The sequence below is a fragment of the Crinia signifera genome, unplaced genomic scaffold, assembly GCF_055691185.1.
Source record: "Crinia signifera unplaced genomic scaffold, ASM5569118v1 HAP2_SCAFFOLD_547, whole genome shotgun sequence".
Taxonomy (NCBI): Eukaryota; Metazoa; Chordata; class Amphibia; order Anura; family Myobatrachidae; genus Crinia; species Crinia signifera.
The window spans coordinates 42,971-66,935 of NW_028142440.1; the positions used below are offsets into that span (position 1 = coordinate 42,971).

Genomic DNA, 23,965 nt, shown 5'->3' on the forward strand with positions numbered 1-23,965 from the left:
TGGCTACTCGTCCTCCGGTCCCTGTCCAGCACTTCAAGTCCTATTCATACCTGCCGTACAGCCTGGTATCTTTCAGACTGCAACGTCAAAGAAGTGATGTGTGTGTGTTAGATGTGTCCGTGGTGCTGATCTCTTCTCCACCAGTGTTGGTGGCCGAATTCCGGTTTGCGCGCTTTGCTGGGACCCCATTCGGGTTATCGCTTCTCGGCCTTTTGGCTAAGATCAAGTGTAGTATCTGTTCTTATCAGTTTAATATCTGATACGCCCCCTATCTGGGGGCCATATATTAAATGGATTTTTAGAACAGGGAGATGGAAGAAGAGCTTGCTCTGTCCACTCCACGCATTGACCTGGTATTGCAGTACTTCCAGGACCGGTGCACCTTCCTAATCTGTTATCCAAAAAAAGACTATTTCCATTCCTGGCACTTGATTTGGAGTATCAATTGTTTGTGCACCTTTGTATTTAGAAATGCATGCATTTGCTGCTTCAAGGTTTAACCCTTGTGCATAAATACTTTCAAATCCTGCCTCAGTGTATCATTTTGTGACTATTTCTTGACTCCTTGAATTGTACTTTCTGGAATCGAGGCAGTTAATTACTTGACGTGACACTACACTTGATATCAGCATATGCGGCCTAGCCAAAAGACCGGAAGCCTGCCTAAATTAAAGGACTTATCAATCGCTGCGACCTCCCAATAAATATGCAAACGCTATGTGACTTACCTACGATCTTACCACGGAAACATCAACTGGATCAAAGCAATGGAATTTTTGGACCCCCTCCCTCTCGATTTGAAATGGCTTGTTTTTTTTTTTTTTTCTTGATCTCTTATATATTTTTTTTCTTTTCTTTTTGCGCTCTCTTTTCTCTCTCTTTTGTTTTGGGAATTTTTTTTCCTCTTTATTCTCTTTTGTTTTGGGAATTTTTTTTCCTCTTCCATTTTTTTCCAAGCCCAACAATTGATGATCATTGAGAGGGGGATTTAGAAAAAGTATCACTTACCTTCTTCGGACCATCATTTGGGTGGTAACTGCCAATAAAAGAAAACATTGGCCCACCCAGCTCACCTACACATGACTGTCCTGTCTGCCTGTCTGTTCCAAGTGACTGTCTGGCTGTCAGGTTCCGCCGGATTCCGAGTGAGCAGCTTGTGATGTCATAGAGGGCAGATTGTGATGTCACACAAAGGGTCCTGCCACATGAATGCCTGTCCATCTGACTGTCTACTACTACTGCTGCTGAATGGGCTCAAAACAGGAAAGCCGTCATTGCACCTGATTGTGCAAGATTCCTCCTTCTCCTCTGCAGCAGCTAGCTGATTGATTTACTCAGCAGCAGTTCGTCAGGGACACAGGCATGCGGCAGCAAAGAGCGAGGAGACAGCTGGCTGCTGCTGCTTGCCTGTTGGTCGTCTGCCTAGTGGGTGTGTGTCTGTTGACGCGACGTCAACAGACGGGGCGGAGCACATGCAAATTTGGCCTCCTACCCAGCTGAGGCACCCTGCCCGCCCGCCGACGACCTAATCACAAAATCAGTTGGATGGCTACTCGTCCTCCGGTCCCTGTCCAGCACTTCAAGTCCTATTCATACCTGCCGTACAGCCTGGTATCTTTCAGACTGCAACGTCAAAGAAGTGATGTGTGTGTGTTAGATGTGTCCGTGGTGCTGATCTCTTCTCCACCAGTGTTGGTGGCCGAATTCCGGTTTGCGCGCTTTGCTGGGACCCCATTCGGGTTATCGCTTCTCGGCCTTTTGGCTAAGATCAAGTGTAGTATCTGTTCTTATCAGTTTAATATCTGATACGCCCCCTATCTGGGGGCCATATATTAAATGGATTTTTAGAACAGGGAGATGGAAGAAGAGCTTGCTCTGTCCACTCCACGCATTGACCTGGTATTGCAGTACTTCCAGGACCGGTGCACCTTCCTAATCTGTTATCCAAAAAAAGACTATTTCCATTCCTGGCACTTGATTTGGAGTATCAATTGTTTGTGCACCTTTGTATTTAGAAATGCATGCATTTGCTGCTTCAAGGTTTAACCCTTGTGCATAAATACTTTCAAATCCTGCCTCAGTGTATCATTTTGTGACTATTTCTTGACTCCTTGAATTGTACTTTCTGGAATCGAGGCAGTTAATTACTTGACGTGACACTACACTTGATATCAGCATATGCGGCCTAGCCAAAAGACCGGAAGCCTGCCTAAATTAAAGGACTTATCAATCGCTGCGACCTCCCAATAAATATGCAAACGCTATGTGACTTACCTACGATCTTACCACGGAAACATCAACTGGATCAAAGCAATGGAATTTTTGGACCCCCTCCCTCTCGATTTGAAATGGCTTGTTTTTTTTTTTTTTTCTTGATCTCTTATATATTTTTTTTCTTTTCTTTTTGCGCTCTCTTTTCTCTCTCTTTTGTTTTGGGAATTTTTTTTCCTCTTTATTCTCTTTTGTTTTGGGAATTTTTTTTCCTCTTCCATTTTTTTCCAAGCCCAACAATTGATGATCATTGAGAGGGGGATTTAGAAAAAGTATCACTTACCTTCTTCGGACCATCATTTGGGTGGTAACTGCCAATAAAAGAAAACATTGGCCCACCCAGCTCACCTACACATGACTGTCCTGTCTGCCTGTCTGTTCCAAGTGACTGTCTGGCTGTCAGGTTCCGCCGGATTCCGAGTGAGCAGCTTGTGATGTCATAGAGGGCAGATTGTGATGTCACACAAAGGGTCCTGCCACATGAATGCCTGTCCATCTGACTGTCTACTACTACTGCTGCTGAATGGGCTCAAAACAGGAAAGCCGTCATTGCACCTGATTGTGCAAGATTCCTCCTTCTCCTCTGCAGCAGCTAGCTGATTGATTTACTCAGCAGCAGTTCGTCAGGGACACAGGCATGCGGCAGCAAAGAGCGAGGAGACAGCTGGCTGCTGCTGCTTGCCTGTTGGTCGTCTGCCTAGTGGGTGTGTGTCTGTTGACGCGACGTCAACAGACGGGGCGGAGCACATGCAAATTTGGCCTCCTACCCAGCTGAGGCACCCTGCCCGCCCGCCGACGACCTAATCACAAAATCAGTTGGATGGCTACTCGTCCTCCGGTCCCTGTCCAGCACTTCAAGTCCTATTCATACCTGCCGTACAGCCTGGTATCTTTCAGACTGCAACGTCAAAGAAGTGATGTGTGTGTGTTAGATGTGTCCGTGGTGCTGATCTCTTCTCCACCAGTGTTGGTGGCCGAATTCCGGTTTGCGCGCTTTGCTGGGACCCCATTCGGGTTATCGCTTCTCGGCCTTTTGGCTAAGATCAAGTGTAGTATCTGTTCTTATCAGTTTAATATCTGATACGCCCCCTATCTGGGGGCCATATATTAAATGGATTTTTAGAACAGGGAGATGGAAGAAGAGCTTGCTCTGTCCACTCCACGCATTGACCTGGTATTGCAGTACTTCCAGGACCGGTGCACCTTCCTAATCTGTTATCCAAAAAAAGACTATTTCCATTCCTGGCACTTGATTTGGAGTATCAATTGTTTGTGCACCTTTGTATTTAGAAATGCATGCATTTGCTGCTTCAAGGTTTAACCCTTGTGCATAAATACTTTCAAATCCTGCCTCAGTGTATCATTTTGTGACTATTTCTTGACTCCTTGAATTGTACTTTCTGGAATCGAGGCAGTTAATTACTTGACGTGACACTACACTTGATATCAGCATATGCGGCCTAGCCAAAAGACCGGAAGCCTGCCTAAATTAAAGGACTTATCAATCGCTGCGACCTCCCAATAAATATGCAAACGCTATGTGACTTACCTACGATCTTACCACGGAAACATCAACTGGATCAAAGCAATGGAATTTTTGGACCCCCTCCCTCTCGATTTGAAATGGCTTGTTTTTTTTTTTTTTTCTTGATCTCTTATATATTTTTTTTCTTTTCTTTTTGCGCTCTCTTTTCTCTCTCTTTTGTTTTGGGAATTTTTTTTCCTCTTTATTCTCTTTTGTTTTGGGAATTTTTTTTCCTCTTCCATTTTTTTCCAAGCCCAACAATTGATGATCATTGAGAGGGGGATTTAGAAAAAGTATCACTTACCTTCTTCGGACCATCATTTGGGTGGTAACTGCCAATAAAAGAAAACATTGGCCCACCCAGCTCACCTACACATGACTGTCCTGTCTGCCTGTCTGTTCCAAGTGACTGTCTGGCTGTCAGGTTCCGCCGGATTCCGAGTGAGCAGCTTGTGATGTCATAGAGGGCAGATTGTGATGTCACACAAAGGGTCCTGCCACATGAATGCCTGTCCATCTGACTGTCTACTACTACTGCTGCTGAATGGGCTCAAAACAGGAAAGCCGTCATTGCACCTGATTGTGCAAGATTCCTCCTTCTCCTCTGCAGCAGCTAGCTGATTGATTTACTCAGCAGCAGTTCGTCAGGGACACAGGCATGCGGCAGCAAAGAGCGAGGAGACAGCTGGCTGCTGCTGCTTGCCTGTTGGTCGTCTGCCTAGTGGGTGTGTGTCTGTTGACGCGACGTCAACAGACGGGGCGGAGCACATGCAAATTTGGCCTCCTACCCAGCTGAGGCACCCTGCCCGCCCGCCGACGACCTAATCACAAAATCAGTTGGATGGCTACTCGTCCTCCGGTCCCTGTCCAGCACTTCAAGTCCTATTCATACCTGCCGTACAGCCTGGTATCTTTCAGACTGCAACGTCAAAGAAGTGATGTGTGTGTGTTAGATGTGTCCGTGGTGCTGATCTCTTCTCCACCAGTGTTGGTGGCCGAATTCCGGTTTGCGCGCTTTGCTGGGACCCCATTCGGGTTATCGCTTCTCGGCCTTTTGGCTAAGATCAAGTGTAGTATCTGTTCTTATCAGTTTAATATCTGATACGCCCCCTATCTGGGGGCCATATATTAAATGGATTTTTAGAACAGGGAGATGGAAGAAGAGCTTGCTCTGTCCACTCCACGCATTGACCTGGTATTGCAGTACTTCCAGGACCGGTGCACCTTCCTAATCTGTTATCCAAAAAAAGACTATTTCCATTCCTGGCACTTGATTTGGAGTATCAATTGTTTGTGCACCTTTGTATTTAGAAATGCATGCATTTGCTGCTTCAAGGTTTAACCCTTGTGCATAAATACTTTCAAATCCTGCCTCAGTGTATCATTTTGTGACTATTTCTTGACTCCTTGAATTGTACTTTCTGGAATCGAGGCAGTTAATTACTTGACGTGACACTACACTTGATATCAGCATATGCGGCCTAGCCAAAAGACCGGAAGCCTGCCTAAATTAAAGGACTTATCAATCGCTGCGACCTCCCAATAAATATGCAAACGCTATGTGACTTACCTACGATCTTACCACGGAAACATCAACTGGATCAAAGCAATGGAATTTTTGGACCCCCTCCCTCTCGATTTGAAATGGCTTGTTTTTTTTTTTTTTTCTTGATCTCTTATATATTTTTTTTCTTTTCTTTTTGCGCTCTCTTTTCTCTCTCTTTTGTTTTGGGAATTTTTTTTCCTCTTTATTCTCTTTTGTTTTGGGAATTTTTTTTCCTCTTCCATTTTTTTCCAAGCCCAACAATTGATGATCATTGAGAGGGGGATTTAGAAAAAGTATCACTTACCTTCTTCGGACCATCATTTGGGTGGTAACTGCCAATAAAAGAAAACATTGGCCCACCCAGCTCACCTACACATGACTGTCCTGTCTGCCTGTCTGTTCCAAGTGACTGTCTGGCTGTCAGGTTCCGCCGGATTCCGAGTGAGCAGCTTGTGATGTCATAGAGGGCAGATTGTGATGTCACACAAAGGGTCCTGCCACATGAATGCCTGTCCATCTGACTGTCTACTACTACTGCTGCTGAATGGGCTCAAAACAGGAAAGCCGTCATTGCACCTGATTGTGCAAGATTCCTCCTTCTCCTCTGCAGCAGCTAGCTGATTGATTTACTCAGCAGCAGTTCGTCAGGGACACAGGCATGCGGCAGCAAAGAGCGAGGAGACAGCTGGCTGCTGCTGCTTGCCTGTTGGTCGTCTGCCTAGTGGGTGTGTGTCTGTTGACGCGACGTCAACAGACGGGGCGGAGCACATGCAAATTTGGCCTCCTACCCAGCTGAGGCACCCTGCCCGCCCGCCGACGACCTAATCACAAAATCAGTTGGATGGCTACTCGTCCTCCGGTCCCTGTCCAGCACTTCAAGTCCTATTCATACCTGCCGTACAGCCTGGTATCTTTCAGACTGCAACGTCAAAGAAGTGATGTGTGTGTGTTAGATGTGTCCGTGGTGCTGATCTCTTCTCCACCAGTGTTGGTGGCCGAATTCCGGTTTGCGCGCTTTGCTGGGACCCCATTCGGGTTATCGCTTCTCGGCCTTTTGGCTAAGATCAAGTGTAGTATCTGTTCTTATCAGTTTAATATCTGATACGCCCCCTATCTGGGGGCCATATATTAAATGGATTTTTAGAACAGGGAGATGGAAGAAGAGCTTGCTCTGTCCACTCCACGCATTGACCTGGTATTGCAGTACTTCCAGGACCGGTGCACCTTCCTAATCTGTTATCCAAAAAAAGACTATTTCCATTCCTGGCACTTGATTTGGAGTATCAATTGTTTGTGCACCTTTGTATTTAGAAATGCATGCATTTGCTGCTTCAAGGTTTAACCCTTGTGCATAAATACTTTCAAATCCTGCCTCAGTGTATCATTTTGTGACTATTTCTTGACTCCTTGAATTGTACTTTCTGGAATCGAGGCAGTTAATTACTTGACGTGACACTACACTTGATATCAGCATATGCGGCCTAGCCAAAAGACCGGAAGCCTGCCTAAATTAAAGGACTTATCAATCGCTGCGACCTCCCAATAAATATGCAAACGCTATGTGACTTACCTACGATCTTACCACGGAAACATCAACTGGATCAAAGCAATGGAATTTTTGGACCCCCTCCCTCTCGATTTGAAATGGCTTGTTTTTTTTTTTTTTTCTTGATCTCTTATATATTTTTTTTCTTTTCTTTTTGCGCTCTCTTTTCTCTCTCTTTTGTTTTGGGAATTTTTTTTCCTCTTTATTCTCTTTTGTTTTGGGAATTTTTTTTCCTCTTCCATTTTTTTCCAAGCCCAACAATTGATGATCATTGAGAGGGGGATTTAGAAAAAGTATCACTTACCTTCTTCGGACCATCATTTGGGTGGTAACTGCCAATAAAAGAAAACATTGGCCCACCCAGCTCACCTACACATGACTGTCCTGTCTGCCTGTCTGTTCCAAGTGACTGTCTGGCTGTCAGGTTCCGCCGGATTCCGAGTGAGCAGCTTGTGATGTCATAGAGGGCAGATTGTGATGTCACACAAAGGGTCCTGCCACATGAATGCCTGTCCATCTGACTGTCTACTACTACTGCTGCTGAATGGGCTCAAAACAGGAAAGCCGTCATTGCACCTGATTGTGCAAGATTCCTCCTTCTCCTCTGCAGCAGCTAGCTGATTGATTTACTCAGCAGCAGTTCGTCAGGGACACAGGCATGCGGCAGCAAAGAGCGAGGAGACAGCTGGCTGCTGCTGCTTGCCTGTTGGTCGTCTGCCTAGTGGGTGTGTGTCTGTTGACGCGACGTCAACAGACGGGGCGGAGCACATGCAAATTTGGCCTCCTACCCAGCTGAGGCACCCTGCCCGCCCGCCGACGACCTAATCACAAAATCAGTTGGATGGCTACTCGTCCTCCGGTCCCTGTCCAGCACTTCAAGTCCTATTCATACCTGCCGTACAGCCTGGTATCTTTCAGACTGCAACGTCAAAGAAGTGATGTGTGTGTGTTAGATGTGTCCGTGGTGCTGATCTCTTCTCCACCAGTGTTGGTGGCCGAATTCCGGTTTGCGCGCTTTGCTGGGACCCCATTCGGGTTATCGCTTCTCGGCCTTTTGGCTAAGATCAAGTGTAGTATCTGTTCTTATCAGTTTAATATCTGATACGCCCCCTATCTGGGGGCCATATATTAAATGGATTTTTAGAACAGGGAGATGGAAGAAGAGCTTGCTCTGTCCACTCCACGCATTGACCTGGTATTGCAGTACTTCCAGGACCGGTGCACCTTCCTAATCTGTTATCCAAAAAAAGACTATTTCCATTCCTGGCACTTGATTTGGAGTATCAATTGTTTGTGCACCTTTGTATTTAGAAATGCATGCATTTGCTGCTTCAAGGTTTAACCCTTGTGCATAAATACTTTCAAATCCTGCCTCAGTGTATCATTTTGTGACTATTTCTTGACTCCTTGAATTGTACTTTCTGGAATCGAGGCAGTTAATTACTTGACGTGACACTACACTTGATATCAGCATATGCGGCCTAGCCAAAAGACCGGAAGCCTGCCTAAATTAAAGGACTTATCAATCGCTGCGACCTCCCAATAAATATGCAAACGCTATGTGACTTACCTACGATCTTACCACGGAAACATCAACTGGATCAAAGCAATGGAATTTTTGGACCCCCTCCCTCTCGATTTGAAATGGCTTGTTTTTTTTTTTTTTTCTTGATCTCTTATATATTTTTTTTCTTTTCTTTTTGCGCTCTCTTTTCTCTCTCTTTTGTTTTGGGAATTTTTTTTCCTCTTTATTCTCTTTTGTTTTGGGAATTTTTTTTCCTCTTCCATTTTTTTCCAAGCCCAACAATTGATGATCATTGAGAGGGGGATTTAGAAAAAGTATCACTTACCTTCTTCGGACCATCATTTGGGTGGTAACTGCCAATAAAAGAAAACATTGGCCCACCCAGCTCACCTACACATGACTGTCCTGTCTGCCTGTCTGTTCCAAGTGACTGTCTGGCTGTCAGGTTCCGCCGGATTCCGAGTGAGCAGCTTGTGATGTCATAGAGGGCAGATTGTGATGTCACACAAAGGGTCCTGCCACATGAATGCCTGTCCATCTGACTGTCTACTACTACTGCTGCTGAATGGGCTCAAAACAGGAAAGCCGTCATTGCACCTGATTGTGCAAGATTCCTCCTTCTCCTCTGCAGCAGCTAGCTGATTGATTTACTCAGCAGCAGTTCGTCAGGGACACAGGCATGCGGCAGCAAAGAGCGAGGAGACAGCTGGCTGCTGCTGCTTGCCTGTTGGTCGTCTGCCTAGTGGGTGTGTGTCTGTTGACGCGACGTCAACAGACGGGGCGGAGCACATGCAAATTTGGCCTCCTACCCAGCTGAGGCACCCTGCCCGCCCGCCGACGACCTAATCACAAAATCAGTTGGATGGCTACTCGTCCTCCGGTCCCTGTCCAGCACTTCAAGTCCTATTCATACCTGCCGTACAGCCTGGTATCTTTCAGACTGCAACGTCAAAGAAGTGATGTGTGTGTGTTAGATGTGTCCGTGGTGCTGATCTCTTCTCCACCAGTGTTGGTGGCCGAATTCCGGTTTGCGCGCTTTGCTGGGACCCCATTCGGGTTATCGCTTCTCGGCCTTTTGGCTAAGATCAAGTGTAGTATCTGTTCTTATCAGTTTAATATCTGATACGCCCCCTATCTGGGGGCCATATATTAAATGGATTTTTAGAACAGGGAGATGGAAGAAGAGCTTGCTCTGTCCACTCCACGCATTGACCTGGTATTGCAGTACTTCCAGGACCGGTGCACCTTCCTAATCTGTTATCCAAAAAAAGACTATTTCCATTCCTGGCACTTGATTTGGAGTATCAATTGTTTGTGCACCTTTGTATTTAGAAATGCATGCATTTGCTGCTTCAAGGTTTAACCCTTGTGCATAAATACTTTCAAATCCTGCCTCAGTGTATCATTTTGTGACTATTTCTTGACTCCTTGAATTGTACTTTCTGGAATCGAGGCAGTTAATTACTTGACGTGACACTACACTTGATATCAGCATATGCGGCCTAGCCAAAAGACCGGAAGCCTGCCTAAATTAAAGGACTTATCAATCGCTGCGACCTCCCAATAAATATGCAAACGCTATGTGACTTACCTACGATCTTACCACGGAAACATCAACTGGATCAAAGCAATGGAATTTTTGGACCCCCTCCCTCTCGATTTGAAATGGCTTGTTTTTTTTTTTTTTTCTTGATCTCTTATATATTTTTTTTCTTTTCTTTTTGCGCTCTCTTTTCTCTCTCTTTTGTTTTGGGAATTTTTTTTCCTCTTTATTCTCTTTTGTTTTGGGAATTTTTTTTCCTCTTCCATTTTTTTCCAAGCCCAACAATTGATGATCATTGAGAGGGGGATTTAGAAAAAGTATCACTTACCTTCTTCGGACCATCATTTGGGTGGTAACTGCCAATAAAAGAAAACATTGGCCCACCCAGCTCACCTACACATGACTGTCCTGTCTGCCTGTCTGTTCCAAGTGACTGTCTGGCTGTCAGGTTCCGCCGGATTCCGAGTGAGCAGCTTGTGATGTCATAGAGGGCAGATTGTGATGTCACACAAAGGGTCCTGCCACATGAATGCCTGTCCATCTGACTGTCTACTACTACTGCTGCTGAATGGGCTCAAAACAGGAAAGCCGTCATTGCACCTGATTGTGCAAGATTCCTCCTTCTCCTCTGCAGCAGCTAGCTGATTGATTTACTCAGCAGCAGTTCGTCAGGGACACAGGCATGCGGCAGCAAAGAGCGAGGAGACAGCTGGCTGCTGCTGCTTGCCTGTTGGTCGTCTGCCTAGTGGGTGTGTGTCTGTTGACGCGACGTCAACAGACGGGGCGGAGCACATGCAAATTTGGCCTCCTACCCAGCTGAGGCACCCTGCCCGCCCGCCGACGACCTAATCACAAAATCAGTTGGATGGCTACTCGTCCTCCGGTCCCTGTCCAGCACTTCAAGTCCTATTCATACCTGCCGTACAGCCTGGTATCTTTCAGACTGCAACGTCAAAGAAGTGATGTGTGTGTGTGTTAGATGTGTCCGTGGTGCTGATCTCTTCTCCACCAGTGTTGGTGGCCGAATTCCGGTTTGCGCGCTTTGCTGGGACCCCATTCGGGTTATCGCTTCTCGGCCTTTTGGCTAAGATCAAGTGTAGTATCTGTTCTTATCAGTTTAATATCTGATACGCCCCCTATCTGGGGGCCATATATTAAATGGATTTTTAGAACAGGGAGATGGAAGAAGAGCTTGCTCTGTCCACTCCACGCATTGACCTGGTATTGCAGTACTTCCAGGACCGGTGCACCTTCCTAATCTGTTATCCAAAAAAAGACTATTTCCATTCCTGGCACTTGATTTGGAGTATCAATTGTTTGTGCACCTTTGTATTTAGAAATGCATGCATTTGCTGCTTCAAGGTTTAACCCTTGTGCATAAATACTTTCAAATCCTGCCTCAGTGTATCATTTTGTGACTATTTCTTGACTCCTTGAATTGTACTTTCTGGAATCGAGGCAGTTAATTACTTGACGTGACACTACACTTGATATCAGCATATGCGGCCTAGCCAAAAGACCGGAAGCCTGCCTAAATTAAAGGACTTATCAATCGCTGCGACCTCCCAATAAATATGCAAACGCTATGTGACTTACCTACGATCTTACCACGGAAACATCAACTGGATCAAAGCAATGGAATTTTTGGACCCCCTCCCTCTCGATTTGAAATGGCTTGTTTTTTTTTTTTTTTCTTGATCTCTTATATATTTTTTTTCTTTTCTTTTTGCGCTCTCTTTTCTCTCTCTTTTGTTTTGGGAATTTTTTTTCCTCTTTATTCTCTTTTGTTTTGGGAATTTTTTTTCCTCTTCCATTTTTTTCCAAGCCCAACAATTGATGATCATTGAGAGGGGGATTTAGAAAAAGTATCACTTACCTTCTTCGGACCATCATTTGGGTGGTAACTGCCAATAAAAGAAAACATTGGCCCACCCAGCTCACCTACACATGACTGTCCTGTCTGCCTGTCTGTTCCAAGTGACTGTCTGGCTGTCAGGTTCCGCCGGATTCCGAGTGAGCAGCTTGTGATGTCATAGAGGGCAGATTGTGATGTCACACAAAGGGTCCTGCCACATGAATGCCTGTCCATCTGACTGTCTACTACTACTGCTGCTGAATGGGCTCAAAACAGGAAAGCCGTCATTGCACCTGATTGTGCAAGATTCCTCCTTCTCCTCTGCAGCAGCTAGCTGATTGATTTACTCAGCAGCAGTTCGTCAGGGACACAGGCATGCGGCAGCAAAGAGCGAGGAGACAGCTGGCTGCTGCTGCTTGCCTGTTGGTCGTCTGCCTAGTGGGTGTGTGTCTGTTGACGCGACGTCAACAGACGGGGCGGAGCACATGCAAATTTGGCCTCCTACCCAGCTGAGGCACCCTGCCCGCCCGCCGACGACCTAATCACAAAATCAGTTGGATGGCTACTCGTCCTCCGGTCCCTGTCCAGCACTTCAAGTCCTATTCATACCTGCCGTACAGCCTGGTATCTTTCAGACTGCAACGTCAAAGAAGTGATGTGTGTGTGTTAGATGTGTCCGTGGTGCTGATCTCTTCTCCACCAGTGTTGGTGGCCGAATTCCGGTTTGCGCGCTTTGCTGGGACCCCATTCGGGTTATCGCTTCTCGGCCTTTTGGCTAAGATCAAGTGTAGTATCTGTTCTTATCAGTTTAATATCTGATACGCCCCCTATCTGGGGGCCATATATTAAATGGATTTTTAGAACAGGGAGATGGAAGAAGAGCTTGCTCTGTCCACTCCACGCATTGACCTGGTATTGCAGTACTTCCAGGACCGGTGCACCTTCCTAATCTGTTATCCAAAAAAAGACTATTTCCATTCCTGGCACTTGATTTGGAGTATCAATTGTTTGTGCACCTTTGTATTTAGAAATGCATGCATTTGCTGCTTCAAGGTTTAACCCTTGTGCATAAATACTTTCAAATCCTGCCTCAGTGTATCATTTTGTGACTATTTCTTGACTCCTTGAATTGTACTTTCTGGAATCGAGGCAGTTAATTACTTGACGTGACACTACACTTGATATCAGCATATGCGGCCTAGCCAAAAGACCGGAAGCCTGCCTAAATTAAAGGACTTATCAATCGCTGCGACCTCCCAATAAATATGCAAACGCTATGTGACTTACCTACGATCTTACCACGGAAACATCAACTGGATCAAAGCAATGGAATTTTTGGACCCCCTCCCTCTCGATTTGAAATGGCTTGTTTTTTTTTTTTTTTCTTGATCTCTTATATATTTTTTTTCTTTTCTTTTTGCGCTCTCTTTTCTCTCTCTTTTGTTTTGGGAATTTTTTTTCCTCTTTATTCTCTTTTGTTTTGGGAATTTTTTTTCCTCTTCCATTTTTTTCCAAGCCCAACAATTGATGATCATTGAGAGGGGGATTTAGAAAAAGTATCACTTACCTTCTTCGGACCATCATTTGGGTGGTAACTGCCAATAAAAGAAAACATTGGCCCACCCAGCTCACCTACACATGACTGTCCTGTCTGCCTGTCTGTTCCAAGTGACTGTCTGGCTGTCAGGTTCCGCCGGATTCCGAGTGAGCAGCTTGTGATGTCATAGAGGGCAGATTGTGATGTCACACAAAGGGTCCTGCCACATGAATGCCTGTCCATCTGACTGTCTACTACTACTGCTGCTGAATGGGCTCAAAACAGGAAAGCCGTCATTGCACCTGATTGTGCAAGATTCCTCCTTCTCCTCTGCAGCAGCTAGCTGATTGATTTACTCAGCAGCAGTTCGTCAGGGACACAGGCATGCGGCAGCAAAGAGCGAGGAGACAGCTGGCTGCTGCTGCTTGCCTGTTGGTCGTCTGCCTAGTGGGTGTGTGTCTGTTGACGCGACGTCAACAGACGGGGCGGAGCACATGCAAATTTGGCCTCCTACCCAGCTGAGGCACCCTGCCCGCCCGCCGACGACCTAATCACAAAATCAGTTGGATGGCTACTCGTCCTCCGGTCCCTGTCCAGCACTTCAAGTCCTATTCATACCTGCCGTACAGCCTGGTATCTTTCAGACTGCAACGTCAAAGAAGTGATGTGTGTGTGTTAGATGTGTCCGTGGTGCTGATCTCTTCTCCACCAGTGTTGGTGGCCGAATTCCGGTTTGCGCGCTTTGCTGGGACCCCATTCGGGTTATCGCTTCTCGGCCTTTTGGCTAAGATCAAGTGTAGTATCTGTTCTTATCAGTTTAATATCTGATACGCCCCCTATCTGGGGGCCATATATTAAATGGATTTTTAGAACAGGGAGATGGAAGAAGAGCTTGCTCTGTCCACTCCACGCATTGACCTGGTATTGCAGTACTTCCAGGACCGGTGCACCTTCCTAATCTGTTATCCAAAAAAAGACTATTTCCATTCCTGGCACTTGATTTGGAGTATCAATTGTTTGTGCACCTTTGTATTTAGAAATGCATGCATTTGCTGCTTCAAGGTTTAACCCTTGTGCATAAATACTTTCAAATCCTGCCTCAGTGTATCATTTTGTGACTATTTCTTGACTCCTTGAATTGTACTTTCTGGAATCGAGGCAGTTAATTACTTGACGTGACACTACACTTGATATCAGCATATGCGGCCTAGCCAAAAGACCGGAAGCCTGCCTAAATTAAAGGACTTATCAATCGCTGCGACCTCCCAATAAATATGCAAACGCTATGTGACTTACCTACGATCTTACCACGGAAACATCAACTGGATCAAAGCAATGGAATTTTTGGACCCCCTCCCTCTCGATTTGAAATGGCTTGTTTTTTTTTTTTTTTCTTGATCTCTTATATATTTTTTTTCTTTTCTTTTTGCGCTCTCTTTTCTCTCTCTTTTGTTTTGGGAATTTTTTTTCCTCTTTATTCTCTTTTGTTTTGGGAATTTTTTTTCCTCTTCCATTTTTTTCCAAGCCCAACAATTGATGATCATTGAGAGGGGGATTTAGAAAAAGTATCACTTACCTTCTTCGGACCATCATTTGGGTGGTAACTGCCAATAAAAGAAAACATTGGCCCACCCAGCTCACCTACACATGACTGTCCTGTCTGCCTGTCTGTTCCAAGTGACTGTCTGGCTGTCAGGTTCCGCCGGATTCCGAGTGAGCAGCTTGTGATGTCATAGAGGGCAGATTGTGATGTCACACAAAGGGTCCTGCCACATGAATGCCTGTCCATCTGACTGTCTACTACTACTGCTGCTGAATGGGCTCAAAACAGGAAAGCCGTCATTGCACCTGATTGTGCAAGATTCCTCCTTCTCCTCTGCAGCAGCTAGCTGATTGATTTACTCAGCAGCAGTTCGTCAGGGACACAGGCATGCGGCAGCAAAGAGCGAGGAGACAGCTGGCTGCTGCTGCTTGCCTGTTGGTCGTCTGCCTAGTGGGTGTGTGTCTGTTGACGCGACGTCAACAGACGGGGCGGAGCACATGCAAATTTGGCCTCCTACCCAGCTGAGGCACCCTGCCCGCCCGCCGACGACCTAATCACAAAATCAGTTGGATGGCTACTCGTCCTCCGGTCCCTGTCCAGCACTTCAAGTCCTATTCATACCTGCCGTACAGCCTGGTATCTTTCAGACTGCAACGTCAAAGAAGTGATGTGTGTGTGTTAGATGTGTCCGTGGTGCTGATCTCTTCTCCACCAGTGTTGGTGGCCGAATTCCGGTTTGCGCGCTTTGCTGGGACCCCATTCGGGTTATCGCTTCTCGGCCTTTTGGCTAAGATCAAGTGTAGTATCTGTTCTTATCAGTTTAATATCTGATACGCCCCCTATCTGGGGGCCATATATTAAATGGATTTTTAGAACAGGGAGATGGAAGAAGAGCTTGCTCTGTCCACTCCACGCATTGACCTGGTATTGCAGTACTTCCAGGACCGGTGCACCTTCCTAATCTGTTATCCAAAAAAAGACTATTTCCATTCCTGGCACTTGATTTGGAGTATCAATTGTTTGTGCACCTTTGTATTTAGAAATGCATGCATTTGCTGCTTCAAGGTTTAACCCTTGTGCATAAATACTTTCAAATCCTGCCTCAGTGTATCATTTTGTGACTATTTCTTGACTCCTTGAATTGTACTTTCTGGAATCGAGGCAGTTAATTACTTGACGTGACACTACACTTGATATCAGCATATGCGGCCTAGCCAAAAGACCGGAAGCCTGCCTAAATTAAAGGACTTATCAATCGCTGCGACCTCCCAATAAATATGCAAACGCTATGTGACTTACCTACGATCTTACCACGGAAACATCAACTGGATCAAAGCAATGGAATTTTTGGACCCCCTCCCTCTCGATTTGAAATGGCTTGTTTTTTTTTTTTTTTCTTGATCTCTTATATATTTTTTTTCTTTTCTTTTTGCGCTCTCTTTTCTCTCTCTTTTGTTTTGGGAATTTTTTTTCCTCTTTATTCTCTTTTGTTTTGGGAATTTTTTTTCCTCTTCCATTTTTTTCCAAGCCCAACAATTGATGATCATTGAGAGGGGGATTTAGAAAAAGTATCACTTACCTTCTTCGGACCATCATTTGGGTGGTAACTGCCAATAAAAGAAAACATTGGCCCACCCAGCTCACCTACACATGACTGTCCTGTCTGCCTGTCTGTTCCAAGTGACTGTCTGGCTGTCAGGTTCCGCCGGATTCCGAGTGAGCAGCTTGTGATGTCATAGAGGGCAGATTGTGATGTCACACAAAGGGTCCTGCCACATGAATGCCTGTCCATCTGACTGTCTACTACTACTGCTGCTGAATGGGCTCAAAACAGGAAAGCCGTCATTGCACCTGATTGTGCAAGATTCCTCCTTCTCCTCTGCAGCAGCTAGCTGATTGATTTACTCAGCAGCAGTTCGTCAGGGACACAGGCATGCGGCAGCAAAGAGCGAGGAGACAGCTGGCTGCTGCTGCTTGCCTGTTGGTCGTCTGCCTAGTGGGTGTGTGTCTGTTGACGCGACGTCAACAGACGGGGCGGAGCACATGCAAATTTGGCCTCCTACCCAGCTGAGGCACCCTGCCCGCCCGCCGACGACCTAATCACAAAATCAGTTGGATGGCTACTCGTCCTCCGGTCCCTGTCCAGCACTTCAAGTCCTATTCATACCTGCCGTACAGCCTGGTATCTTTCAGACTGCAACGTCAAAGAAGTGATGTGTGTGTGTTAGATGTGTCCGTGGTGCTGATCTCTTCTCCACCAGTGTTGGTGGCCGAATTCCGGTTTGCGCGCTTTGCTGGGACCCCATTCGGGTTATCGCTTCTCGGCCTTTTGGCTAAGATCAAGTGTAGTATCTGTTCTTATCAGTTTAATATCTGATACGCCCCCTATCTGGGGGCCATATATTAAATGGATTTTTAGAACAGGGAGATGGAAGAAGAGCTTGCTCTGTCCACTCCACGCATTGACCTGGTATTGCAGTACTTCCAGGACCGGTGCACCTTCCTAATCTGTTATCCAAAAAAAGACTATTTCCATTCCTGGCACTTGATTTGGAGTATCAATTGTTTGTGCACCTTTGTATTTAGAAATGCATGCATTTGCTGCTTCAAGGTTTAACCCTTGTGCATAAATACTTTCAAATCCTGCCTCAGTGTATCATTTTGTGACTATTTCTTGACTCCTTGAATTGTACTTTCTGGAATCGAGGCAGTTAATTACTTGACGTGACACTACACTTGATATCAGCATATGCGGCCTAGCCAAAAGACCGGAAGCCTGCCTAAATTAAAGGACTTATCAATCGCTGCGACCTCCCAATAAATATGCAAACGCTATGTGACTTACCTACGATCTTACCACGGAAACATCAACTGGATCAAAGCAATGGAATTTTTGGACCCCCTCCCTCTCGATTTGAAATGGCTTGTTTTTTTTTTTTTTTCTTGATCTCTTATATATTTTTTTTCTTTTCTTTTTGCGCTCTCTTTTCTCTCTCTTTTGTTTTGGGAATTTTTTTTCCTCTTTATTCTCTTTTGTTTTGGGAATTTTTTTTCCTCTTCCATTTTTTTCCAAGCCCAACAATTGATGATCATTGAGAGGGGGATTTAGAAAAAGTATCACTTACCTTCTTCGGACCATCATTTGGGTGGTAACTGCCAATAAAAGAAAACATTGGCCCACCCAGCTCACCTACACATGACTGTCCTGTCTGCCTGTCTGTTCCAAGTGACTGTCTGGCTGTCAGGTTCCGCCGGATTCCGAGTGAGCAGCTTGTGATGTCATAGAGGGCAGATTGTGATGTCACACAAAGGGTCCTGCCACATGAATGCCTGTCCATCTGACTGTCTACTACTACTGCTGCTGAATGGGCTCAAAACAGGAAAGCCGTCATTGCACCTGATTGTGCAAGATTCCTCCTTCTCCTCTGCAGCAGCTAGCTGATTGATTTACTCAGCAGCAGTTCGTCAGGGACACAGGCATGCGGCAGCAAAGAGCGAGGAGACAGCTGGCTGCTGCTGCTTGCCTGTTGGTCGTCTGCCTAGTGGGTGTGTGTCTGTTGACGCGACGTCAACAGACGGGGCGGAGCACATGCAAATTTGGCCTCCTACCCAGCTGAGGCACCCTGCCCGCCCGCCGACGACCTAATCACAAAATCAGTTGGATGGCTACTCGTCCTCCGGTCCCTGTCCAGCACTTCAAGTCCTATTCATACCTGCCGTACAGCCTGGTATCTTTCAGACTGCAACGTCAAAGAAGTGATGTGTGTGTGTTAGATGTGTCCGTGGTGCTGATCTCTTCTCCACCAGTGTTGGTGGCCGAATTCCGGTTTGCGCGCTTTGCTGGGACCCCATTCGGGTTATCGCTTCTCGGCCTTTTGGCTAAGATCAAGTGTAGTATCTGTTCTTATCAGTTTAATATCTGATACGCCCCCTATCTGGGGGCCATATATTAAATGGATTTTTAGAACAGGGAGATGGAAGAAGAGCTTGCTCTGTCCACTCCACGCATTGACCTGGTATTGCAGTACTTCCAGGACCGGTGCACCTTCCTAATCTGTTATCCAAAAAAAGACTATTTCCATTCCTGGCACTTGATTTGGAGTATCAATTGTTTGTGCACCTTTGTATTTAGAAATGCATGCATTTGCTGCTTCAAGGTTTAACCCTTGTGCATAAATACTTTCAAATCCTGCCTCAGTGTATCATTTTGTGACTATTTCTTGACTCCTTGAATTGTACTTTCTGGAATCGAGGCAGTTAATTACTTGACGTGACACTACACTTGATATCAGCATATGCGGCCTAGCCAAAAGACCGGAAGCCTGCCTAAATTAAAGGACTTATCAATCGCTGCGACCTCCCAATAAATATGCAAACGCTATGTGACTTACCTACGATCTTACCACGGAAACATCAACTGGATCAAAGCAATGGAATTTTTGGACCCCCTCCCTCTCGATTTGAAATGGCTTGTTTTTTTTTTTTTTTCTTGATCTCTTATATATTTTTTTTCTTTTCTTTTTGCGCTCTCTTTTCTCTCTCTTTTGTTTTGGGAATTTTTTTTCCTCTTTATTCTCTTTTGTTTTGGGAATTTTTTTTCCTCTTCCATTTTTTTCCAAGCCCAACAATTGATGATCATTGAGAGGGGGATTTAGAAAAAGTATCACTTACCTTCTTCGGACCATCATTTGGGTGGTAACTGCCAATAAAAGAAAACATTGGCCCACCCAGCTCACCTACACATGACTGTCCTGTCTGCCTGTCTGTTCCAAGTGACTGTCTGGCTGTCAGGTTCCGCCGGATTCCGAGTGAGCAGCTTGTGATGTCATAGAGGGCAGATTGTGATGTCACACAAAGGGTCCTGCCACATGAATGCCTGTCCATCTGACTGTCTACTACTACTGCTGCTGAATGGGCTCAAAACAGGAAAGCCGTCATTGCACCTGATTGTGCAAGATTCCTCCTTCTCCTCTGCAGCAGCTAGCTGATTGATTTACTCAGCAGCAGTTCGTCAGGGACACAGGCATGCGGCAGCAAAGAGCGAGGAGACAGCTGGCTGCTGCTGCTTGCCTGTTGGTCGTCTGCCTAGTGGGTGTGTGTCTGTTGACGCGACGTCAACAGACGGGGCGGAGCACATGCAAATTTGGCCTCCTACCCAGCTGAGGCACCCTGCCCGCCCGCCGACGACCTAATCACAAAATCAGTTGGATGGCTACTCGTCCTCCGGTCCCTGTCCAGCACTTCAAGTCCTATTCATACCTGCCGTACAGCCTGGTATCTTTCAGACTGCAACGTCAAAGAAGTGATGTGTGTGTGTTAGATGTGTCCGTGGTGCTGATCTCTTCTCCACCAGTGTTGGTGGCCGAATTCCGGTTTGCGCGCTTTGCTGGGACCCCATTCGGGTTATCGCTTCTCGGCCTTTTGGCTAAGATCAAGTGTAGTATCTGTTCTTATCAGTTTAATATCTGATACGCCCCCTATCTGGGGGCCATATATTAAATGGATTTTTAGAACAGGGAGATGGAAGAAGAGCTTGCTCTGTCCACTCCACGCATTGACCTGGTATTGCAGTACTTCCAGGACCGGTGCACCTTCCTAATCTGTTATCCAAAAAAAGACTATTTCCATTCCTGGCACTTGATTTGGAGTATCAATTGTTTGTGCACCTTTGTATTTAGAAATGCATGCATTTGCTGCTTCAAGGTTTAACCCTTGTGCATAAATACTTTCAAATCCTGCCTCAGTGTATCATTTTGTGACTATTTCTTGACTCCTTGAATTGTACTTTCTGGAATCGAGGCAGTTAATTACTTGACGTGACACTACACTTGATATCAGCATATGCGGCCTAGCCAAAAGACCGGAAGCCTGCCTAAATTAAAGGACTTATCAATCGCTGCGACCTCCCAATAAATATGCAAACGCTATGTGACTTACCTACGATCTTACCACGGAAACATCAACTGGATCAAAGCAATGGAATTTTTGGACCCCCTCCCTCTCGATTTGAAATGGCTTGTTTTTTTTTTTTTTTCTTGATCTCTTATATATTTTTTTTCTTTTCTTTTTGCGCTCTCTTTTCTCTCTCTTTTGTTTTGGGAATTTTTTTTCCTCTTTATTCTCTTTTGTTTTGGGAATTTTTTTTCCTCTTCCATTTTTTTCCAAGCCCAACAATTGATGATCATTGAGAGGGGGATTTAGAAAAAGTATCACTTACCTTCTTCGGACCATCATTTGGGTGGTAACTGCCAATAAAAGAAAACATTGGCCCACCCAGCTCACCTACACATGACTGTCCTGTCTGCCTGTCTGTTCCAAGTGACTGTCTGGCTGTCAGGTTCCGCCGGATTCCGAGTGAGCAGCTTGTGATGTCATAGAGGGCAGATTGTGATGTCACACAAAGGGTCCTGCCACATGAATGCCTGTCCATCTGACTGTCTACTACTACTGCTGCTGAATGGGCTCAAAACAGGAAAGCCGTCATTGCACCTGATTGTGCAAGATTCCTCCTTCTCCTCTGCAGCAGCTAGCTGATTGATTTACTCAGCAGCAGTTCGTCAGGGACACAGGCATGCGGCAGCAAAGAGCGAGGAGACAGCTGGCTGCTGCTGCTTGCCTGTTGGTCGTCTGCCTAGTGGGTGTGTGTCTGTTGACGCGACGTCAACAGACGGGGCGGAGCACATGCAAATTTGGCCTCCTACCCAGCTGAGGCACCCTGCCCGCCCGCCGACGACCTAATCACAAAATCAGTTGGATGGCTACTCGTCCTCCGGTCCCTGTCCAGCACTTCAAGTCCTATTCATACCTGCCGTACAGCCTGGTATCTTTCAGACTGCAACGTCAAAGAAGTGATGTGTGTGTGTTAGATGTGTCCGTGGTGCTGATCTCTTCTCCACCAGTGTTGGTGGCCGAATTCCGGTTTGCGCGCTTTGCTGGGACCCCATTCGGGTTATCGCTTCTCGGCCTTTTGGCTAAGATCAAGTGTAGTATCTGTTCTTATCAGTTTAATATCTGATACGCCCCCTATCTGGGGGCCATATATTAAATGGATTTTTAGAACAGGGAGATGGAAGAAGAGCTTGCTCTGTCCACTCCACGCATTGACCTGGTATTGCAGTACTTCCAGGACCGGTGCACCTTCCTAATCTGTTATCCAAAAAAAGACTATTTCCATTCCTGGCACTTGATTTGGAGTATCAATTGTTTGTGCACCTTTGTATTTAGAAATGCATGCATTTGCTGCTTCAAGGTTTAACCCTTGTGCATAAATACTTTCAAATCCTGCCTCAGTGTATCATTTTGTGACTATTTCTTGACTCCTTGAATTGTACTTTCTGGAATCGAGGCAGTTAATTACTTGACGTGACACTACACTTGATATCAGCATATGCGGCCTAGCCAAAAGACCGGAAGCCTGCCTAAATTAAAGGACTTATCAATCGCTGCGACCTCCCAATAAATATGCAAACGCTATGTGACTTACCTACGATCTTACCACGGAAACATCAACTGGATCAAAGCAATGGAATTTTTGGACCCCCTCCCTCTCGATTTGAAATGGCTTGTTTTTTTTTTTTTTTCTTGATCTCTTATATATTTTTTTTCTTTTCTTTTTGCGCTCTCTTTTCTCTCTCTTTTGTTTTGGGAATTTTTTTTCCTCTTTATTCTCTTTTGTTTTGGGAATTTTTTTTCCTCTTCCATTTTTTTCCAAGCCCAACAATTGATGATCATTGAGAGGGGGATTTAGAAAAAGTATCACTTACCTTCTTCGGACCATCATTTGGGTGGTAACTGCCAATAAAAGAAAACATTGGCCCACCCAGCTCACCTACACATGACTGTCCTGTCTGCCTGTCTGTTCCAAGTGACTGTCTGGCTGTCAGGTTCCGCCGGATTCCGAGTGAGCAGCTTGTGATGTCATAGAGGGCAGATTGTGATGTCACACAAAGGGTCCTGCCACATGAATGCCTGTCCATCTGACTGTCTACTACTACTGCTGCTGAATGGGCTCAAAACAGGAAAGCCGTCATTGCACCTGATTGTGCAAGATTCCTCCTTCTCCTCTGCAGCAGCTAGCTGATTGATTTACTCAGCAGCAGTTCGTCAGGGACACAGGCATGCGGCAGCAAAGAGCGAGGAGACAGCTGGCTGCTGCTGCTTGCCTGTTGGTCGTCTGCCTAGTGGGTGTGTGTCTGTTGACGCGACGTCAACAGACGGGGCGGAGCACATGCAAATTTGGCCTCCTACCCAGCTGAGGCACCCTGCCCGCCCGCCGACGACCTAATCACAAAATCAGTTGGATGGCTACTCGTCCTCCGGTCCCTGTCCAGCACTTCAAGTCCTATTCATACCTGCCGTACAGCCTGGTATCTTTCAGACTGCAACGTCAAAGAAGTGATGTGTGTGTGTTAGATGTGTCCGTGGTGCTGATCTCTTCTCCACCAGTGTTGGTGGCCGAATTCCGGTTTGCGCGCTTTGCTGGGACCCCATTCGGGTTATCGCTTCTCGGCCTTTTGGCTAAGATCAAGTGTAGTATCTGTTCTTATCAGTTTAATATCTGATACGCCCCCTATCTGGGGGCCATATATTAAATGGATTTTTAGAACAGGGAGATGGAAGAAGAGCTTGCTCTGTCCACTCCACGCATTGACCTGGTATTGCAGTACTTCCAGGACCGGTGCACCTTCCTAATCTGTTATCCAAAAAAAGACTATTTCCATTCCTGGCACTTGATTTGGAGTATCAATTGTTTGTGCACCTTTGTATTTAGAAATGCATGCATTTGCTGCTTCAAGGTTTAACCCTTGTGCATAAATACTTTCAAATCCTGCCTCAGTGTATCATTTTGTGACTATTTCTTGACTCCTTGAATTGTACTTTCTGGAATCGAGGCAGTTAATTACTTGACGTGACACTACACTTGATATCAGCATATGCGGCCTAGCCAAAAGACCGGAAGCCTGCCTAAATTAAAGGACTTATCAATCGCTGCGACCTCCCAATAAATATGCAAACGCTATGTGACTTACCTACGATCTTACCACGGAAACATCAACTGGATCAAAGCAATGGAA

General features: G+C 45.8%; 16 non-coding genes across 16 annotated transcripts; all 16 read left to right on the forward strand.

Annotated features, from left to right (window-relative positions):
* Window positions 1–196: 196 nt before the first annotated feature.
* Window positions 197–387, forward strand: LOC146055726 (U2 spliceosomal RNA). The gene has a single exon (XR_014468884.1). It is a non-coding gene; the product is annotated as a U2 spliceosomal RNA (small nuclear RNA).
* Window positions 388–1,742: 1,355 nt separating this feature from the next.
* On the forward strand, window positions 1,743–1,933 carry LOC146055727 (U2 spliceosomal RNA). Its single transcript, XR_014468885.1, has one exon. It is a non-coding gene; the product is annotated as a U2 spliceosomal RNA (small nuclear RNA).
* A 1,355-nt stretch (window positions 1,934–3,288) lies between these two features.
* Window positions 3,289–3,479, forward strand: LOC146055729 (U2 spliceosomal RNA). Its single transcript, XR_014468887.1, has one exon. It is a non-coding gene; the product is annotated as a U2 spliceosomal RNA (small nuclear RNA).
* Window positions 3,480–4,834: 1,355 nt separating this feature from the next.
* On the forward strand, window positions 4,835–5,025 carry LOC146055730 (U2 spliceosomal RNA). The gene has a single exon (XR_014468888.1). It is a non-coding gene; the product is annotated as a U2 spliceosomal RNA (small nuclear RNA).
* Window positions 5,026–6,380: 1,355 nt separating this feature from the next.
* On the forward strand, window positions 6,381–6,571 carry LOC146055731 (U2 spliceosomal RNA). Its single transcript, XR_014468889.1, has one exon. It is a non-coding gene; the product is annotated as a U2 spliceosomal RNA (small nuclear RNA).
* A 1,355-nt stretch (window positions 6,572–7,926) lies between these two features.
* Window positions 7,927–8,117, forward strand: LOC146055732 (U2 spliceosomal RNA). Its single transcript, XR_014468890.1, has one exon. It is a non-coding gene; the product is annotated as a U2 spliceosomal RNA (small nuclear RNA).
* Window positions 8,118–9,472: 1,355 nt separating this feature from the next.
* On the forward strand, window positions 9,473–9,663 carry LOC146055733 (U2 spliceosomal RNA). Its single transcript, XR_014468891.1, has one exon. It is a non-coding gene; the product is annotated as a U2 spliceosomal RNA (small nuclear RNA).
* Window positions 9,664–11,020: 1,357 nt separating this feature from the next.
* On the forward strand, window positions 11,021–11,211 carry LOC146055734 (U2 spliceosomal RNA). The gene has a single exon (XR_014468892.1). It is a non-coding gene; the product is annotated as a U2 spliceosomal RNA (small nuclear RNA).
* A 1,355-nt stretch (window positions 11,212–12,566) lies between these two features.
* Window positions 12,567–12,757, forward strand: LOC146055736 (U2 spliceosomal RNA). Its single transcript, XR_014468893.1, has one exon. It is a non-coding gene; the product is annotated as a U2 spliceosomal RNA (small nuclear RNA).
* A 1,355-nt stretch (window positions 12,758–14,112) lies between these two features.
* On the forward strand, window positions 14,113–14,303 carry LOC146055737 (U2 spliceosomal RNA). Its single transcript, XR_014468894.1, has one exon. It is a non-coding gene; the product is annotated as a U2 spliceosomal RNA (small nuclear RNA).
* Window positions 14,304–15,658: 1,355 nt separating this feature from the next.
* Window positions 15,659–15,849, forward strand: LOC146055738 (U2 spliceosomal RNA). Its single transcript, XR_014468895.1, has one exon. It is a non-coding gene; the product is annotated as a U2 spliceosomal RNA (small nuclear RNA).
* Window positions 15,850–17,204: 1,355 nt separating this feature from the next.
* LOC146055739 (U2 spliceosomal RNA) lies at window positions 17,205–17,395 on the forward strand. The gene has a single exon (XR_014468896.1). It is a non-coding gene; the product is annotated as a U2 spliceosomal RNA (small nuclear RNA).
* Window positions 17,396–18,750: 1,355 nt separating this feature from the next.
* LOC146055741 (U2 spliceosomal RNA) lies at window positions 18,751–18,941 on the forward strand. Its single transcript, XR_014468898.1, has one exon. It is a non-coding gene; the product is annotated as a U2 spliceosomal RNA (small nuclear RNA).
* Window positions 18,942–20,296: 1,355 nt separating this feature from the next.
* On the forward strand, window positions 20,297–20,487 carry LOC146055742 (U2 spliceosomal RNA). Its single transcript, XR_014468899.1, has one exon. It is a non-coding gene; the product is annotated as a U2 spliceosomal RNA (small nuclear RNA).
* A 1,355-nt stretch (window positions 20,488–21,842) lies between these two features.
* Window positions 21,843–22,033, forward strand: LOC146055743 (U2 spliceosomal RNA). Its single transcript, XR_014468900.1, has one exon. It is a non-coding gene; the product is annotated as a U2 spliceosomal RNA (small nuclear RNA).
* Window positions 22,034–23,388: 1,355 nt separating this feature from the next.
* Window positions 23,389–23,579, forward strand: LOC146055744 (U2 spliceosomal RNA). The gene has a single exon (XR_014468901.1). It is a non-coding gene; the product is annotated as a U2 spliceosomal RNA (small nuclear RNA).
* The last annotated feature ends 386 nt before the right edge of the window (window positions 23,580–23,965 follow it).